Source organism: Coenobita brevimanus, chromosome 23 (genome assembly GCF_032717465.1).
Source record: "Coenobita brevimanus isolate Jiangsu-jjx chromosome 23, ASM3271746v2, whole genome shotgun sequence".
NCBI classification, from domain to species: Eukaryota; Metazoa; Arthropoda; class Malacostraca; order Decapoda; family Coenobitidae; genus Coenobita; species Coenobita brevimanus.
The window spans coordinates 51,398,950-51,420,181 of record NC_136976.1 but is presented as its reverse complement, the minus strand read 5'-3'; the positions used below and the strand labels follow the sequence as shown (position 1 = coordinate 51,420,181).

General features: G+C 42.4%; 1 protein-coding gene and 1 pseudogene across 1 annotated transcript in view; one reads left to right on the top strand and one right to left on the bottom strand.

Annotated features, from left to right (window-relative positions):
- The window catches only part of LOC145392855 (L-threonine ammonia-lyase-like), a 148,536-nt gene that overhangs the window by 7,318 nt on the left and 119,986 nt on the right, over positions 1-21,232 (bottom strand). The gene's annotated exons all lie outside the window — the stretch shown is intronic.
- LOC145393138 (5S ribosomal RNA) lies at positions 10,224-10,341 on the top strand (annotated as a pseudogene).

The window sequence follows — 21,232 nt, the reverse complement described above, 5'->3', positions numbered from 1 at the left end:
ATTAAGTTTCTACAGGAGGGCAGTGAACATTATATGAGAGAGAGAGAGAGAGAGAGAGAGAGAGAGAGTGAGGGGGGGAGGGGGTGTAGACCGTGTCTATTTAAACCAAGAAAGGCATTTAATATGGTGCCACACAGAAGGTCATTGTGGACACTGAAAACTACTGGAGATAAGCAAGGGAAATTGTTGTAATGACTGAAGAACTATTTGGTGGGATGACATATGAGATCAGTCAAAAAGGGCAAGTGCATGTATTTACCTATTTGTATTTACCTATTTGTAGTATACAGGAACTGAGCAATGCTCGTGTTGTCCTGTCTCCATATCCACATTTATCAAGTCTACCTTTACACACATGAATGTTTTTCTCATGCACCACCTCTTTGTCTAAGTCGTTCCAAATATTTAAGAATATATCTAATTGTGATATACACGGAATGTACTATGCTCGTGGGTTTCCGTCGCTGGTTCTCAATAAGTCGAATTTAACTTTAAACTCATTTAAGTTTTTAGACTGGACGATCTCTTTGTCCAGGCTATTCCATAAGTCTATACTTCTGTAAGGAAAGCTATATTTCTTGATATCCTTCAAGCAGCTTGACTTTTTCAATTTCATTCCATGTCCTCTTGTTGCTCTCTTATCCCATGCAAACAGATCTTCTTTGTCAATTTTATCTACTCCCACCATGGTCCTGAACACTGCAATCATGTCTCCCCTCTTTCTCCTTTCCTCTAATGAAGGCAAATCCAGTTTTTCCAGCCTCTCTCTGTATGACAGGTCTGTCAGACTGGGGACCATCTTGGTTGCTGTTCTTTGTATTCTCTCAATCTTGTTTATATCTTTCTTTTTGTGTGGGCACCACACTACCGCTGCATATTCTAACCTGGGGCGGATCATGGCCACTATCAATTTTTTCATCATTTCCTCATCCATATAATGAAATGCTACTCTTATGTTAGTCAAGAGCTTATAAGTCTCTCCAACTATCTTGTTAATGTGCTTTTCTGGTGACAAACTATCTTGGACCAGCACTCCCAAATCTTTCTCTTCTCTCCTTTTGTGATTAATTCATTACCCAAAAAATAATTCAGTGATGGTCTCCTGGTACTTTTACCCATTTCCAATATTTTACATTTCTTTACATTAAATTTCATTTCCCACGTCCGGCTCCAATTGTGTATCCTATCCAAATCCTCCTGCAGTATTTTACAATCATCCTCAACCTCTATCTTCCTCAAGATCTTTACATCATCAGCAAACAGACTCGCATAACTGTTCACTCCATCTACCATATCATTTACGTAAATCAGGAACATTACTGGCGCTAACACTGAGCCTTGAGGGACTCCACTTGTTACTTCCCTCCATCCAGACATCTTTTCCTTTATTACTGTCCTCATTTGTCTGTCTCTCAAAAAGTCTCTCATCCATTCCAGAAGTTTCCCCTTTAGTTCTCCTATATATTCTAGTTTCCACATTAGTCTCTTATGAGGTACCTTGTCAAAGGCCTTCTCTAAGTCTAAGTACACACAATCCACCCAACCATCTCTCTCCTGTACCACATCAATCACTCTTGAGTAAAAGCTCAACAAGTTTGAAACACATGACCTTCCACTTCTGAATCCAAACTGACATTCAGCCAAAATATTCATCTCTTCCAGATATTTTATCCATCTGTCTTTCAGGATTCTCTCACACAATTTTGCGACCATGCTGGTTAGAGACACTGGTCTATAATTCAGGGTTCTTCCCTGTTTCCTCCCTTGTAAATTGGTACCACATTTGCCCTCTTTCCATTCTTTGGCACTTTCCCCTCTTCCAGTGAGCATACAATTAAGCTGTGAATTTTATCCGCCAGTTGTTCTCTGCATTCCTTCAGTACCCAATTAGAAATTCCATCAGGTCCTGGGGCTTTCCTTACATCTTGAGTTTCCAGTAATTTATACACTTCCTGCACCTCCACTTTTATATCTTTCATCACCGTAACATTTCTAATCACTCCCTCTCCTTCCACAAGCTCCTTTTCTTTAGTGAAAACTGACTGGAAACGTTTGTTCATTATTTCTGCTTGCATTGCCGCATCCTTAAAGACCTCTCCATCTACTTTCAGCTTGGTGATTCCTTCCTTTTGTTTCAGTTTGCCATTAACAAATCTATAAAACAGTTTGGGTTCATCCTTGCATTTGTCAATTATACCTTTTTCAAAATTCCTTTCTTCTTCCCTACGTATTCTTGTGTATTCGTTTCTTGTTCTTTTATATTCTTCCTTTGTTCTGTCGTTACCTCTCTTTCTCCAATTGTTCCACACCTTATCTCTTTCTTTTTTGGCTATCATACACCTTCTATTAAACCACTCCTTTTTCCTGTTTTCTTTCCCTCTTACTCTTGGTACAAATTTTTCCACTCCCAAATTATAGAGGTCTAGAAAGATATCCCACTTCCTCTGTATCTCTCTTGTTTCTCTGAATTTTCTCCAATCCGCATTTTCAAAAAAGTTTCTCAATCTGTAAAATTTGCTTTGCCAAAGTTGTATCTTCCCTGTCTATGAAGCTCGTCTCTTGGCTCGACGTTTCCTATTAACATCTGGAACTCAATGACCACGTGATCACTTTTTCCCAAAGGACAGAGATATTCCAATGATTCTATTACATCGGGTTCTTTGGTGAACAGTAAATCTAACCTTGCTGGTGTGTCCTCACCTCGAAACCGTGTCTCTTCTTTGACCCACTGCGTCATCATATTATTCATTATTATATTTAATAACATAGTGCCCCACGAATCCTCGCCGCCTCCCGAGTACCATTCCTCCCAGTTCACCTCTTTACAATTAAAGTCACCCACCAAAATTATATTATTGCTTTTCTCAATTATTTTTTGCAAGTAGCTAGCCATATCTGACAACATCTCATGGTATTCGTCATCCTTCCATGCTCTCGTCTTTGGGGGGACATACACTACCACCATATCTCTCTTAACATTCTCTCCAGTTTCTAATTTCATATATATCACTTCAGCCCTGCTTTCTCCCATTTCCACAGTATCTACATTTATGTTGTTCTTCACTGCTATCATCACTCCTCCTCCCTTTTTTTCTTTTCTGTCTTTTCTCCACAGTTTGTATTTACCATCTCCCAAATGAACATCAATATCTTCTCTTAATTTGGTCTCTACAAAGCACATGACATCAGGTTCATGTTCTCTCAAGAAATCATTAATTTCGATCCTTGTCGATATGAAACCATCAACATTAGTATATATCACCTTCAAATTATTTTTGACCTTATTAATACCCTCTTCTCTCCTACTCTCTGCCCGTACCACTTCCTCAACTTCTGATCCTTCACAACCATCCCCCCTAAGGTTTCCTTCACTTCTATTTCCTTGAATACCATTTCCTTACTTTCATATCCAATACTCTCCAAAAAAAAGTATTACGTTCTTCCTCTGTCCTCTTATCATTTTTTTCCTTTACTTCTTCCTTTAATGATTTTAAAACTTCTCTTTCTTCTTCATTCAGATCTTTTCTTATTATAATATTTTCCATCCCCGCCTCTTTACTTAATTTCCAGGTCACTTTAAGTATCTCATTTATTACACTTTCTGATATAAACTTGACTCTCATTGGTCTTGTTTCCCCTTTCTTATAAGGCCCTATCCTCCTTACTTCCTCAATTTCTTTTACCCACTTGTCTCCTTCAGGGTCAATCTTGACTAATATTCCTCTCACCATGTTCGTGTCTCTCTCGAGTCTTGCGAACCTAACTTTTTCTTCCTCTTCCCTGTTTCCAAATACTACCACACATCTGTTCCTTTCTACAGTTTCTCTCACTATTTTCTCTTTTTTCTTCAGTATTTTCACTACATTTTCTTCCATTTCTTTCTTGTTCATTTCCCTTTCTTCCTGGATGATCTCTCTTAAGCTGACCACTTCTTTCTGTTCTTCTTCTACGTGTGCCCACTTAGCCTTATGTTCTTCTAATACATTACTCACCTTCTCCGTTTTATTAGTACTCTCTTCAAGTTTCCTCCTCAGTTCAACATTTTCCCTCTTCAAATTCCTAATCTCTTCATTGGCTGTTTCGTTGGACTGGATTAGACTCTGTATGGTGGTTTCCGTATTTCCTAACACATCCTTTATCACTAGATTCTCTACTTTTTTTTTGAGTTCACTAATCCTCATAATCAATGTTTTCACCAGGTCCATGACATTAGTATTAGCATCAAATCCTTGAAATTCCATTCCCTCATTGTTTACATTTTCGGCCATGTTTAATGTAAAGTACCTAAACAGCTGTTACCGAATAAGCCACAAACATTCATGTATACTATTGCCAACAAATCTTTACATTTTTGGTAGTCTACTAACTTTCATTATTTTAAATTTAAAGAAAGACCCTAGGAGACAGGACAGACAAAATTCCTGAAACTACTCAAGGTTAGGAGCGATGCCTGGGACGTCCTCTCTCTCCGGCTGTTCGTGTTCCCAATGGAGGAGTGTGACTGGTTCAGTGCTCAGGGATCAGCGTTTGACCCCATTAATGTTTTGGTATACAGCATGAAAATATCATCCCAGAAGGAAGGAGGCTGTAGCACCAGCCGATCAGGGTGGTACTCCCATGGGGAATGAGAATGCTGATGTTAGGGAGTGATAGGGAGAGCTGGAGCTCCTATTTCACAAACTACCTAACCATCCCCCTTTGCTGACCTTTTCAGTGTGACACCAACATGGACAGTACACTAGCATACTCTCCTAAACACTTCCTCTAACTACAGTATCTCATACATTACACCACATGTGCTTCACATATCACACAACTACCTCACTACGTCACGGGGGCTGTCGCCAGTAAGGGCATGCGGCCAGAAAACTTTGCCCCCGCTACATATGGCAGACCTTTTGAGGGGAGGTGTCATGAGGTCTCTGCCAGCATAGACTGTGAGGCTGGGGGGAAGTGGGGCTCAAACCTGTGCTAGAGGGTACAGGGCACTGTGGTTCCCAAGCTGCCCCTTCCACCGAATAGAGAGGGACCTGAGCTTGGGAGTAGCGCCCCAGGAGGCTGCCCTATCAATGGATGTATAACGGCAGAGCAGTTACAATGCTAAGGCACGCTTGGAGGGTGTCTCTGTGGCCGTCCTGGCAGGATGCCCCACAGCCACTACCACACCCACTGGTTAAGGCTGGTGGGCTAGGGGACCCAGATCCATTGCCTGGACCTGGTGGGGCCTGTGGCATATCTCTCCCCCTTTATTATTTTTACTGATTATGACCAAGTTAAAGAATGAAATTCAAAGCAAGCCTGAGGACACTAAATCACTCTGGTGGATCAGAGTGGTGCCATGGAATAAGGGAACTTTGAGGTGAAGAGCAGGGGAAGTGGTTGAGACACTGAGTATATAGGAGGGGGGTGGATGATGGATGTGTGCAAGAAGTCTGGTATAGGGGTGAATCAGCCAGGAAGATTGTTGAGAGGGATTGTTATTTTAAGTTGTTCTGGCAGGGTGGGACAGATGGATATGGTGGTGTGGGTGTGTTGGTTGGGGAGATATGGATGGAGTATGTTTTGAATGTTATGAGAATAAGTGATAGGATAATACAGCAGTCACTCAATTAGCTGAAGTAATAGAGCCAAAGGCATGTCTGGGTAGTGGATGTCCGGACAATGAACAATATCCCCCCTATTGTACCCAGACCCTACCTATACCCAACCTCCAACCTATACCTAACCTATTTGTACAGTACCTCTGCTTACTTTGGCAGTATTTTTCAGTCTTTCAGGGATATTTATACACCAAAACACACATAGGAATATGGAAAATAATTTTTAACACCAAGAAAACCATGCAAAAAAAAAAAAAAAAAAAAAAATTAAAACCAAAAAAACCCTACCTATACAATACTGTATGTACAGTACCCCTCCTGATTTTGGCAGTGTTCTCTGGTCATTCTGCCATATTCAGACATCAAAACACACATAGGAATATCCAAAATAATTTTAAACACCAAGAAAACCATGCAAGAAAAAAACACTGAAAAACAAAAAATACCCTACCTGTACATTACTGTATGTACAGTCTATCTATCTATAGCCAGATGCCCTAATCCCGCAAAGGGTGGCCACAGACAAAATGCCTCCAAGTCGCTCTGTCGCCTACCATTTGACTACCCTCCCCCCAACTCACTCCCCCCTCCCTCTCCCTCCTTCCACCTCACCTACATACACCCTCTTAGTCAGTCTTTCATTCTCCATTCTCTTCACATGTCCAAACCACCTCAGTGTATTTCTCCTAATCTTCTCAACCACATCCACATCTACCCCACAACGTTCCTTCACTTCTTCATTCGTCAACCTGTCCCTCCATGCCACTCCACATGCTTCTCTCAAGGTACTCATTTCCACTGCTCTCACTCTTGACTTGTTCGCCTCTAGCAAGGTCCGTGCCTCGCTTCCATACGTCAGGGTAGGGATCACAATACTATCATGCAGTGATTTAACTTCCATACTCACCTCCCTATTTCTCATCACTGCTTTCAGTGAACCAACAACCTTCCTTCCCTGCTGTACCCTTTCAAGCACTTCATCCCCAAAACTTCCATCCCTACTCATCACACTACCCAAGTACAGTACTTCAATGCACTCACATTCTCCATATCCTCACCATCCAACCTCACTGTGCATTCTGTGACTTCATTCCTCTCAAACACCATAACTTTACTCCTGTTTACATTAACTTTCAGATTCCTCTTCCTACACACTGTCCCAAATTCATTCACCAAACCTTGCAACTCCCATTCATCTTCACTCAACAATACTGTATCATCAGCAATCAGCAACACCAGAAGCTTCCAAATCTCACCCTCATTCATTAGAGCCACCCCCACATCCACTGCCCTACCATGCACCTCCTTTACAACCCCATCCATGTATATATTAAACAGTCATGGAGACATCGCACAACCCTGTCTCAGTCCCACACTGAGATCAAAGAACTCACTCAGCTCACCATCCACTCGCACAGTAGCCCTAGTTCCTTCATACATACTCTTCACAGCACTCAACAATTTCCCCCCCACTCCATGTGTTCTTAATACCTTCCACATACATAAGCTTTCTCCAAGTCCAAGAAGGCAACATACACTTTCTTTCCCTTCTCTAGATACTTCTGCACTAAACATCTTGGATCATATATCTGATCTACACACCCTTTTCCCTTCCTAAATCCCCTTTGTTTTTCTCCAACTAGCTCCTCTGTTATATGCCTAACCCTATCAATGAGTATTCTACCATATATTTTTCCAATCACACTAAGAAGGCAAATACCCTTATGGTTACCACATATTTCTCTCTCCCCTTTTCCTTTGTATAAAGGTACAATTATACCTGATTTCCAGTCCACCAGAACCCTTCCCTCTTCCCAAGCCAATCTACATAACTTCCATATCCACTCCATTGCAGTCTCATCCCCATACTTCAGCATTTCACCACATACTCCATCAATTCCTGGGGCCTTTCCCATCTTGATCTTCTTCATTGCTTCCACTACTTCTGCCCTACTGACCTCTTCCTCCTTCCTCTCATCTCTTCTCCCAGCCATTCCCCAACCACTTATACTCACATTGCTCTCACTCTCTACATTCAACAAATCCTCAAAGTGCTCCTTCCATCTCCTCAATTCCTCTCTCTTCTCCACCAACAATCTATGTACAGTACCCCTTCTAATTTTGGCACTCTTTTCAGGTCAATCTGCCATATTTTGACATCAAAACACACACAGGAATATCCTAAGCAATGCTAAACACCAAGAAAACCATGCAAAAAAAATTAAAAGGCCTCTCCCTCCAAAAAAAAAAAAAAAAAAAACTACCTGTATGTACAGTACTCCACCAAATTTTGGCAGTGTTTTCTGGTCATTCTGCCATATTGGGATATCAAAACACACATAGGAATATCCATGTTACTGTTAAACACCAAGAAAACAATGCATAAACAAAAAAAATCCACAAAAAACCTGGGGACAGTTGGAAAATCAGTTATCACTGTGACAGGAGTGATAGCTTCTCCTGGGGAAAAAAAAAAATCCACGGCTAAATATGCCACCTGAAACTGATTATACAGTAAAACCTCATTATAATGGACTAATTGGGGCCCAAGCCATTCTGAAAAAAGCGAAATTCCGATATCCGCGACATCCAGACTTTTTCTGATATATCAGACATTAGTCTGGATCGCACCAATGGTTTTTAAACCATTTTCACTACCATTGCAGTACTGTACTGTATTATATGTTCACTATAATGATAAAATGGAACTCACCATCCACTCACTCAATGTAGTGCTGCTTTGGGTGTCTGCCCTTTCCTCTCTTCCTTCCTTCCTCTTCTGTCTTTCTTTCCTTCATTCTTTCCTCTTCCTTCTGCCTATAGATGACTTTACACTCCCTCTTCCATCTTTCTTTCCTTCATTCTTTCCTGTACACCAGGAAAGCATTTACTACACTGGGTAGCAACAATATACTGTAACCAAAGTATGGCGCCTGGTGGTTTACTGAGTAATGACGGCACTCCAATTGGATAGAGCCAGTGCAGGTTTATATCCAAGGGGTGGTTGGGGTTTACTGCTCACATAATGGCACTCAGGGATGAGTGAGGCTGATCACTCTCATCTTAAATGTCAGGACAAACTTGTCTAGTCCCGGGCTCTTGTGCTCCTCATGGGGCAACATAGGATTGGATGATGGATGAATGAATACTGCACTGTACACTGATAAACATGTCTTCCATTTACCTTATTGTGGTGAAGATAGCTGACGTGGTCAGCAAGTCCAGACTGCTTCTGGCTTTATTGGACTTTTCCGATATATAAGAATTTAGTCCAGCAGCTCCTCAATTCCAATAAGAGCGGATTCTGATCTACTGAAGTCCGCTATATCGAGGTTTTCCCGTATTGGTATAAATGGTATACCATCATCTTTGCTGATGTTTATACTATAAAATAAGCTAATAAAAACACAAAAATAATGATGAGTAAAATTACAAAACTGAAGTGAGAATAAAAGATGTTCAAGAGTAAAACTTACCTTCACATAACTTCCCACCATTTTAGTGCAGAATTTTGCCCGCACCTTGCAGGAGCTAAGTATAGGTCTAAATGTAGAAATTCATGAGCTTTCTCATGGATTTTGCGGAATTTAGATACTACCAATAACATTCAAATAAATCGCCAAAAACTTTAAAATGTCATGGGTCAATGTTTTCAGCGTGAAGGAGGGGAGGGGCTGAAGAGGGAGCCAGGAGGCCCGGCCAACAAGGCGGGGAGCATGGGAGGATATGGAGGAGGGACAGGAGGGGGGAGAGAAGCAAGGCTGTGGGCAGGATTTTCACCCTTCTGTTATGAGACGGATGGGTACTTTTACCGTACATTTACTCGTGGCTTGTGACCTGTCTTACATATGCCTTGGCCACCGGGAAACACAACTCCCGGTGACAAGGTGACTTTGGATGTTCAGTAGAGAGGTGGACAGTCAGTGTCACCGAACATGTACAGTAATACCCCGATATATGATACCTCGGCTTAACGATGGGGGTAGAAATGCCACCATACCCCGGCTAACAGTGGCCGAACCCCGGTTTAACGATGGGTTTTGATTTTTTTGACTGTTTTTGATGATATTTTAAACTAAAATTGTGTGTTTAGAAATATGGGTTTTTACCTAACCAATTGCATTGTTAAACCAGCATATAATGCTCATGGCTTGTGGTCTGTGTTCAACACACGGTGGCAGTTGAAAGACTTATCCTGGTGGCCACGTGACTTTGGACATTTGGTGGGGATGCGTATGGACTTATGACACCTCTTGTGTGTTACAGTAGGTATTACTCAGGTGCTGCAGATTCGGTGGGAGTGATTGGACCATCATGCAACTATGACCAATCAGTACAGGGGTGGATGGACATTTTAGCTCAGGTTGTGGGTTACGGTCTATTTCTCGCTTACGGCTAGTGCCCAGCGACCACGATACCAAATGTTTGAACATGTCAGCTGGCTGAACGAAGTTCTCTGGGACTTTTACGTCCAGATAATAGCATGTAAATTCAGATAATGGTTTAGTAGAGCCAAGGTCCATTATCTACATAATGAACAGGTTCAGATATTGCACAGCTGGATCAACGTGGGATTACTGCAGTAGTGAAAATTTTGTTCGGTGGGAAAATGGTTGCATTTATATCAATGCCATGCCACGTTGAGTACACCGCTTCCCGTCCGATCAGCAAAGTTAAGCAACGTTGGGTCTGGTTAGTACTTGGATGGGTGACCGCCTGGGAACACCAGATGCTGTTGGCATCCCTACATGTCAAGTGGGGTTGGTGGAGGATTAGTGCCCCTCCCTGTAAAACAATTAACTCTAAGCCCTTGACCACCCCGTTTGGGATACATGGCGTCTGGCAATGGATGGATGGATGTTACAAAGGCAGGCTTGGGTGAGGTAGAAAAAGATAGATTTTGGGATGACTTACCAGTAATACATGTAGTAATTGGTATGGGGGATGATGAGACTGTAGTTTTGGGAAAGGACATAAATGTCATGTAGGTGAAGCAGCTCAAGGATATGAAGGAATACATGAGGGATATGCATATGGTACAAGAAATAAGGAAAGGGAAAGGTTACTTGAGTTTGGAGTGGCAATGAACATGATTGTGTGCAACACACATTTTATGAAGAGAGAGATTAGGTTGATTACATATGAGTCTGAGGGAAATAGCAGCCAGACAGATTATTTCCTGGTCAGAAGGGCTGACAGGAGGCTAGTGAGGGATGTAAACGTTATAAGGAGCGAGAAGTGTGTGCAGCAACACAAGTTATTGATATGTGACATGGTGCTTAAGGAGCAGGTAATGAAAAAGAGGATCTATGCACCTAGGAAGAAAATATGGAAACTGAGAAACCAAGCAGTAAGGGATGTCTTCTACAGAGAGATGAGGAGAGCGGTGGCTGAACAGGGAGATGTTGACAGTAGTGTTAGTGAACAGTACAGAGCCCTCAAGAGCAACCTCTGATTCAGTATGTGGATGGACAAGAGGCCCACCAAGACATAGAGTGCCTTGGTGGTGGGATGATGATGTAAAAGCTGCTGTTAAGAAGAAAAGAAGGCTTTTCCGGGAATGGAAGAAGGGTGGTAACAAAGAGGAATACTTGGCTGCCATGTGTAAGACTAGAAAAGAGGTTTACAGGACGAAGACTGAGACTTTTACTTGATAACCTAAATCATGTGGAAAGGAAGAATATGATGTTTACGGTGGCAAATCAGTTAGAGAGGGAGAATAGGGATATCACAGGTAAGCAGTATGTGAAGAATGATCAAGGAAGGGTGATTGTGAACAGTGGGGATATCAAAGACACATGGAGAGAGCATTAAAGCTGGCTATTGAATGAAAAGTTTGACTGTAACAGGGAAGGTTTGGAGCCAACAGATCCAGTATTTGGCCTAGGGCTGGGCCGATTATCAGCAGGCAATCGGTAATCGGCCTAATTGGCCACTTCGTCAATTAATCAGTAATCAGTATTTTGACCAATTAATCAGGGCCAATTAGTTTAAGCTCATTTCCGTCTTTTATACTAACCTGCATAACAAATTAATGTCAGTATGTGAGCATGGTGATGTTACCAACACTCTGATACCCTCTCCGAAGCACTAAAAAAAAAAAAAAAAAAAAAAAAAAAAAAAAACTGTTGAATCGTGAGAAATAAGATGCACTTGACTGTTTACTCAGAAGATTTAGGAAAAACTCAAAAGACTGCCAAAGCTCTTGTGTTTACACACTGACACTGCTGCTACCTGGTGTCTGCTGGTGAATTTAACTAAAATTCCTTAATGCAAACATAGACTTTTATGACTGAACAAGTGGTTGTAACTTTCTATTGGTCTTTATTTTTTGTTATTTTATATTCTTTCTGCACAATTCAAGCTCATCCTTAACATGCAATCAAGTGACCTGAGGACAAACCCAACTCTGTGCTTATATACTGACAGTGCTGCCACCTGGAGTCAGCTGATGAATATAACTGAATGTCCTCAAGGCAAGAATAGATTTTTAGGATGGGCAAGTGCTTGTAATTTTTACTTAACAATATTTTTTTTTATTTTATATTCGGTAATGTGATGAGTAAGGATGGAGGTTTGGAGGGTGAAGTGCTTGAAAGGATACAGCAGGGAAGAAAGGTTGCTGATTCTTTGAAAGCTGTGATAAGAAACAGGGAAGTGAGCATGGAAGTGAAAAAGTTACTACATGACAGTATTGTGATACCAACTCTAACGTATGGAAGTGAAGTTTGGACATTGTTGGAAGGACACAAGTCAAGAGTGAGAGCAGTGGAAATGAGTTATTTAAGAGGAGCCTGTGGAGTCACATGGAGAGACAGGCTGATGAATGAGGATATAAAGAAGCGTTGTGGTGTGGATGTGGATGTGATGGGAAGTGTTATGAGGAACACACTGAGGTGGTTTGGCCATGTGGAGAGGATGGAGGGTGAAAGACTGACGAAGAGAGTGTATGCGAGTGAGGTGGAGGAGGGAAGAGGGAGGGGGAGGCCGAGGATGAGATGGAGGGACGGGGTGGAGAGGTATATGAGAGAGGGGGGTGTGAGTTGGGAGCAGGGAAGTGAAATGGCGGGGGACAGGACGACGTGGAGGCGATTTGTTTGTGGCCACCCCAAACGGGATTGAGACGTCTGGCAATGAATGAATGAATGAATATTCGGTAAATATCGGTTTTCTGCCCATACTGCTTTTTCCCACGAAACTTAGGTTTTTCTGATGGATTTTGATGTGATTCATTTGATCTTGAACATCATTTCCGTTGGAAATAACCAGATTTTGAGATATGATCCCCCCCATCCACCTGCAATAATGGGGAAGCTTTGGGGAATCGGGGGTTTTAGGGAGGGGAGAAACACAGAAAATGATTATTTCCAACTAAAATGAAGCTGAAAATCGAATGAATCATACCAAAATCCATCGGAAAAACCTAGGTTTCGTGGGTAAAATACGAAGCTCAAACTTATCCTAACCCAAAACCTAACTGAACTGAACCGAACCGAACCTAACCTAACCTAAAACCTAACCTAACCTAACCTAACCTAACCTGACCTAATCCAACCTAACCTAACCTAACCTAACCTAATCCAACCCAACCTAACCCAAACTGAAAGTAAACTACTATTCAAACCTTACATCTTCTTACCTTACTTGTAAGATAGGGACACTGAACATGTAGGGGCAAAACACCGTGGGACCTAAGAAATTCAATGCTTGAATCGTTTCTTTCAAAACACCTTTGAAAAATGCTGCCGGGAACCAAGGGACACCTGCTGCACTGGATCGCCATATCTACTCTGATTTTGAAATGAAAGCAGGAGGTGGTGGATGGAGCAGTGCAAACGTTGATTGGCTGTAGGTGATCTGGTGACGCCTGTGATTGGTTCGCTTATCGCCGGCGTCGAGAGCTCAGTTTGAACCGAATTTCGCTGAGCTAGCAAGTCATCCTAGCTGGGCTGGAAGGGGGAGGGTGGGATGAGGACACCCAAATATTATTATATCTTCCTCAAAACCAATTTGCGACAGAAGTGTATAAGGAAAATGTTGATGAACTTGAAGAGATGAGTGTGTAGAACATAATAAAATTCAAGGGAATTATTATGGGCTGAAAACCGATATTATCCTTATATTCTCTGCATGAATCATGCTTATACTTTACATGTAATCAAGTGACTTGAAGACAAACCCAGCTGGATCAAGCTTAACAGAAGAGGGTGGACTGAAGCAATTTCCAGTGTAAACTGTGCTACAGATTTTCACTTTTAATTAGTAGACTGATGACTAGTACTGAACAGTGATACAGACAGGTGAATATATATATATATATATATATATACAGTAACCCCTCCAATATCCGGATCAATAGAGCCATCGGTAGGTTCAGATATTGGTTTCGTCCGGATATTGGGCCCCAGCCTATGGACTTGTACTTATGGACCCTAACTCAGAGAAACACCTATACAATTCCCTCCGGACATGCATAGCACCTATTTAACACCCAAATCACACCAATAAGGCACATAAATGACTGAAATAAATGCAAAAGAAACATAAAATGAGGGTTTAGAAGTATGTTCATACATTAATAAACATTCTGGTACTTATGGACTCTAACCGAACCTAACTCTGAAAAACACATTCCTACTGCACATGCATGAGGTAAGTATAGTATGGAAAAAAGTACAGTACGACACATTCTGGTAAGTATAGTACGGAAAAAAGTACAGTATGACACATTCTGGTAAGTATAGTATGGAAAAAAGTACAATATGAAACATTCTGGGTACTTACAGCAAGTCCCTGGCCACCTCGATGAATAACCGCCTCCTCTCGGACTCTGACAGTAAGAACGATTTCCTGAAGCACTTGCAGTACACTCTTCCTGAAGTCTTGCACTGAACTTAGTCAATAACACACAGAAGTCCGTTCTCTTCACAGTGTTCACTTTAGTCCAAATAATGTTCCATTGTAATTTAGTGTTGCACATTAACTTTTCCCAAGTTTTTTTATTTTCCAAAGCCCAAACAAAGAAGGTTAGTTACATTAAATTTCTTTTCTACTGAGTCTTTTCTCTCATTTCGAAAAACTTAACACAACACACCGTTTTTTTCACTGCACAACACTCAAAATTCCCGTGTGGTCTAGTGGAGAAGTTCTTGCTGTTTATTCACTGTCAGAGTCCGAGAGTATCACTGGCAAGTGACCAAGGGGTGCATCGCTGGGTCGTGGTGATGGCGTACCGACTACTGAAGACTCTGAAGATAGCCGCAAACTCACATCGAGCGGTGACTCCACTGTAGCTGATGTGCTGGGCTGTGGCTCGGAGCATGAGGGCCTGTCTTGGGGAGGCAACGGAGTGGAACCAGGGCTTGGCACAGCGGGGGTCACGGGCCTGAAAAAACTGTCAATCGTTGACTGACGAAAGGACCGACGATTCTGGCGATTGATGATGCGCTGCCGGAAAGCACGCACTTCCTCCACGAGTCCCAAGGGCCCCATCTCCCTGTCGCAGTCCGGGTGTTCCAGGTAGTCTAGGACGAACTCTAGATGTTCCCGGAGTGCGCTCAGCTTGGGGATGGCTGGAGTAGTGTCCTGCTGAGAGGAGTCCGCAACATCATCGCCTTCGTCGTCGGAATCTTCAAGTTCGGGACTGACACCAGCAACCGAAGACGCGATCTCGATATTAGACAACGTCTGATACCCAGGATCGCCCTCGTCGTCGTCCAACCACTCACGAACATCGTCCACATCAACATCGTCGCTGCAGACAGAGCCGTGCATGGAAGTCATCCACGTCAAACCCTAGGAAATCGTACTCCACATGTTCCGAGAAGCAGATGAGACCAACCATTTTCAAGAGTTTTCACAGGGACTTCCTTCCATGCACTAGCCCAGTTGTACAGCGCAGACTTGATGTTGTAGCGGCGAAGGTTTTCCAAAGTCCGCTTGCCTCGAGTGTCACGTCCTTCCCTGCGCTCGTCCTCGTCCTCAAGAACAACCATCACCTCGTCCAGGAACTTCCGACGGTACAGGCGCTTTGTTGCCACGATCACTCCTTGGTCCATGGGTTGAATAAGAGCAGTCGTATTAGGTGGCAGAAACATGCACCTAATACGGCCATTCTCAGCAACCAAGTCCTTGTCGCACGGGTGGGCAGGTGCATTGTCGAGGAGAAGGAGAGCCTTTACCTGGTCACGAGGAATTCCCAGTGTCTTCGTCTGGTACTGGATGACCTCCTTGACGCATGACGGTGAAACCAGTCTTTGAAAATCACAGCTGTGAACCATGCTTTCAAAGAATGGTACCATACGACAGGAAGGACATCCATCACCCCACGAAGGCACCGAGGCTGCTTTGCATGGCCAACAATAACGGGCTTAAGCCGGTGCATGCCGTTAGCATTGGCACAACACAAAGCAGATATCCGTTCCTTAGAAAGCTTGCGGCCAGGTACACGCTTCTCCGTCTCATCGGCTAGAGTGTTCGTTGGCACCGAGCGATAGAATAGGCCAGTTTCGTCAGCGTTATAGACTTGACCGAGAGTGAGGCCCTCCCTGTCGATCAAGCCTTTCACCTTGTGCCGAAACTCGTCAACTCCATCCTCGTTAGCGTCCAATGCTTCGCCATGTGCTTTATGGTTAGTAAGGCCATGTCGCAACTTGAACGCGAAAAGCCAACCCTCGGATGCCTTGAAGTCTAGGGCGTCGTGAAGCCTTGCAAACTTCTCAGCAGCAGCCTTCAGCTCTGTTCCACGTACCATCACACCAGCTGCACGTTGCTGTCGATACCAAATCAACGTGGAGCGGTCGATTTCTGCATACTTGGGGGTAAACATAACCTTCCTTTCCACGTTGCGTTTGCTTCTCGACGAGAAGTCAGCCATGTACTGCATGAGCTTGTCTCGGGAACGCTTGATATCGAACAAAGTCGACCGGGCCAGGTTGAACTCGCGGAGAATGCGTGAAGAAGACCAACCTGCATCAACTTTCTCCAATATCTCCCATTTCTTCTCCAGAGTCAACACCACTCTCTTCCTTTTCTCAGGAGGCGGGGCCATCATCACACACACTAAGAGGAGGGCAGAGAGCAGCAGGAGGCCTTGCAGCAGGTAGGGCACCACCACAAAAGCGAGCACGTGGGCAGCCATGGCGAAGAGCGTAGGTCCAGTCGCGGTGAGAGACAGGCGAGAAGTGGGGAGGATGCAGCGGCGCTCTATCGGACATCGGAGGAATGACGAACCAAAACAATGTTCTCACGCGGCGTGCGCGGCAAGTTCAAATTACGGACGGCAAAAAATCGTTTTTTTTTTTTTTTTTTTTTTTTTTTTTGGATTTTCGGACCATTTTGGGAATGTTTGATTCCAGGACGATAAGATCCGGGTAGTGGGAATGTTCGGTTATTGGGCGTCCGGATATTAGAGTGATTACTGTATATATATATATATATATATATATATATATATATATATATACAGTACACTTATATATATACTGGTATATATATACAAACTCTCCTGGTTCAAACTCAGTATAAGCAGAAGGAAGGACAGAAGTAATCTGTTGTATTAAATGCATGACTCTGTTATAGACTTTCACCATTTTAGTTCTTATGCTCAGTAATAATGAAACTTACTGACTGATGAATAGTACTGAATGGAGATACTAAAAAGTAAATGTGCATTTGTGAGAAAGAGACTATATCAAGCTAAAGCTGTAGTAGGGGCTGGTTAGGAGTCAAATGCTTTTTTTCACAGACTTGTGGAAGGTGGGGACATTCACCATCCACTCACTCGAAGTACTGCTGCTCTCAGGCGTCTACCATTTCCTCTCCTCCATCCATCTTTCCTTCCTTTCTTTTCTGCCTTTCTCTGCTTCATTCTTTCCTTGTCCTTCTGCCTACAGGTGACTTTACACTCCCTCTTCTGTCTTTCTTTCCTTCATTCTTTCCTCTTCCTTCTGCTTATGAGTGACTCTACACTGTGTGATAAGCCAAATGGTTTCCTGTACACCAGGAAACCATTTACTATGCTGGGTGGTAAACATATAACCATATTATGGTGCCCGGTGGCTTAGTGGGTAATTACGGTGCTCCAATCGGACTGAGCAGGAGAAGGTTTATATAGAAGGAGTGATTGGGGTTTATTGCACAAATAATGTCACTCACGAACAAGTGAAGCTGGTCACTCTCATCTTAAATGTCAGGACCAATTTGCCTAGCCCTGGGCTCCTATGCTCCTCATGGGGCAACATAGGATTGGATGATGGATGGATGGATGGGTGCTCTTGAAAATTAGGATGCATCTTACACAGTGCAGCAGTCTCATATGCCACAAAATATAGTAATCATTGTCATTTCTGTACGTTTGAGCCTACAAATATCCTCTTCCTTTACTGGCCAGGTCTCACTACCATACAATATTACATTCCTAACACATGCCGCATACAAGATCCCTTAGAACAGAGGGAAAGCCTTCTCATTGTAAGAAGAGACAACAGCTCCCTGAACTTCCTCCAACCACTCCTTAACCAAGCCCCACCTCCAGCATATAACATCCCCCAAATAACAAACTTTGCCACACACTCAAGTGACTCTCTAGCTAGATCAATCCTTCCATGTCTGACCAAATCTACCTGCACTCCCTGACACATTCCATAACCTAGCCACAGAGCTACCTCCAGCCCCACCTCCAGCACATAACATGTCCCTTAAATAATGAAGCTCTTACACACACTCAAAAGACTCGCCAGCATGATCGATCATTTCACATCTGCCAATCTCTACATGCTCTCCCAGACAAACTGAACACACGAAATCAGCATTATCTCGCAATCTACCTCTAATACCACTACATGTCTTATGCACCCACTTATCACACCTACTGCGCAAGATGGAGTTGCTTCCCAAATCCTTATGGCAAACTGCAATGGCCACTTTGCCTCTGCACTGACAGTATCGCCACCAGCCCTAGATATCATCACTTTTGTTTTATCTGCATTTATTCTCAAACCTTTGTGCCCCATTCTGTCTCTCCACTTCCTAAATCTTTCCTCTGCCTCCCTTTCATTCTATGCAATCAACACCAAGTCATCAGTAAAGATGTCCAATGGGAGTCCATTTCTGAAATCATGTGAGAGAGCTTCATGCATAACATACAATAAGGGGTTCAAGACTGTTCCCTGATGCAAGCCAACATTAATGGGAAACTCATCACTCAAATCTCCACATACAGTGTCATTGCCACTTTAACCAGCCACTCCTTGATCCTAAGCTTTCTCATTGCCCACTTCACCACCTCCACGGGGACTCAGTCAAAAGCCTCCAAATCAACAAAAGCAAAGTACAGGTCCCTTTTCTTTCCAACATATTTTTATTTTTCCTGAAGCTGTTGGCCAATAAATAAGGTTTCAGTGGGTACAAATTTGGAAGAAATGATGTAGAGTATAAATTGGGAAGAGAGGATTTGTCAGGTAAAAGAAGAGAAGGCCTAGGAATCACCATACAGGATGACCTATCACTGGAAAAGTACTGTATATTGGCCAAATTACTGGAGGAGCATACAGACTATTAGTCAACATAAGAGTGGCTCTTAGCCCAATAGCTGCAACATACATCATATGATGGAAAACTTGCAGCTGCTACGTACATCATATGAGCATGCTGTTTTTGAAATGGGTTGGCTACATTTTTTCTCCCATGTGTCCTCATTACTTCACCACAACTGAACCAAGCTAAATAATGAACTCATATTAGTTTTTCCATTACTTTTCCATGCACTCTTTCATTTCACATGAGCAAAAATTATCATTATTACTATTTTTTTTTTCCACATGGAGGGTACACCAGAAATGTCCTCATTACTTCACCATGGCTGAACTAAGGTAAATAATGAACTCATATTTGTATTTCCTATACTTTTCCATGCACTCTTTCATTTCATACTAGCAAAAATTATTTTTGAGAGAAAAATATTTCCTATTTTCTTTGTGCATGGGGGGGGGGGTAAGACTAAGAAACCTAATGCCGCAGTTGTCGGGCTAATTATATGGATGAGATGTTGAGGAAAATACTGATGTCCATGATAGAAACCATGATTAGAATATACAGCAGTAATATGGGAATCATATTTAAAGAATCTATCTATCTATCTATCTATCTATATCCAAGTGCCTTAATCCTGGAAGGGGTGGCCACAAATGTACTGCTGTTCTGCTGCTTTGCTCTCTGTCATCAGGCTGCCCTTCCTTCAACTTAGATCCCTTTCCCTTATACAGCTCTCCACCATACCCCTCCATCTCATCCTCAGTCTCCCTCTTCCCTTCCCTCCTTCCACCTCACTAATATACACTCTCCTGACATTCACTCTCTTTGTCAATCACTCATTTCCCACTATACATGGCCAAATCATCTCAACATACTTTTAATGCTTTCCAAGACATGCACATTAATGCCACAATGCTCCTTCACTTCCTCACTTGTCAGTCTCTCTTCAAGTAGCCCCACATGCTCCTCTCAAATAACTAATTTCCACTCCTCTCATTCATGACTTGTGCCCTTCCAAAAGGGTCCAAGCTTCACTTGGACTTCAATCAACATTTAAAGAAACATTAATAAACTGGAAAAGGTACAAAGGATGGCAACAGGGATGATACCAAGCTCAAGATCTGTCTGATGAGGGAAGGTTGCAGAACTTGCATTGCCAACATTAAGTGAGAGAAGAGAAGGAAGATTTGATTATGATGCTTAATGGAATAAGAGGTCCATGACAGTGGATAGGGAAGATCTTTTTGTGAAAGATACTGGAATGACAAGAGGACACCCATACAAACTGAAGAAGGGTTGATGTCTGGATGATGTAATAAGAGTCCAGTTTCCCAAACAGAAATATACATACAGTATATGGAACAGTTTGGAGGAAACGTGGTGTAAGCAGAGAATATCCCTGTGTTAAAAAATACTCTGGACAAGATGCACTCAGTGAGTCCAACACCTGCATTGTACAACTGATCTAAAGGCCCATCCACACAATCAGTGGGCATCTTTGATTCTGGAGTAAGATGGTGAAAAAATGTTGGAAAATAATTATGTAGACATGATGATCTGAAGCACCTTCCCTGCTTCTGGTATACCATAGTGTGATTCATCACAATGTTTCATTACTGTTAAGGAGGCTGCTTAGGCAAGACAGGTGCACACTGAGTATGTGCTGGGACATTAAAGCCAAAAAATTTATCCTTCTCTGTGCCGCTGACCTCTGACAAACTGCTTTACAGCAATGCATGTATCTTTGGATTAAACAAACTAGAAAAAATCCTGTACTTAAGAATCACCTGTACAGTATCAGAAATCAAAGCAGTATACAAAATCTGGAAAATGCATCTACAGTACTATTCTGCTCCATAAATAAACATCTTAAAAAAAAAAAAAAAAAGTCATGTTCCATGTGAGTACAAACTGTTCACAAAAATTCAAACTAACTGAAGCCATCTTTCCTAAGATCGAAATCAGCCAAGAGAACAAGCCAGATTTCATAGCATTTACTCAACAAAAGACCTAATTCAATCTATCAATCAAGTTGCTGTAATTTTTAAGGAGGGATTTCACAACAGCTGGTGTTTTGGTTGACTCACTTCCTTCTACCA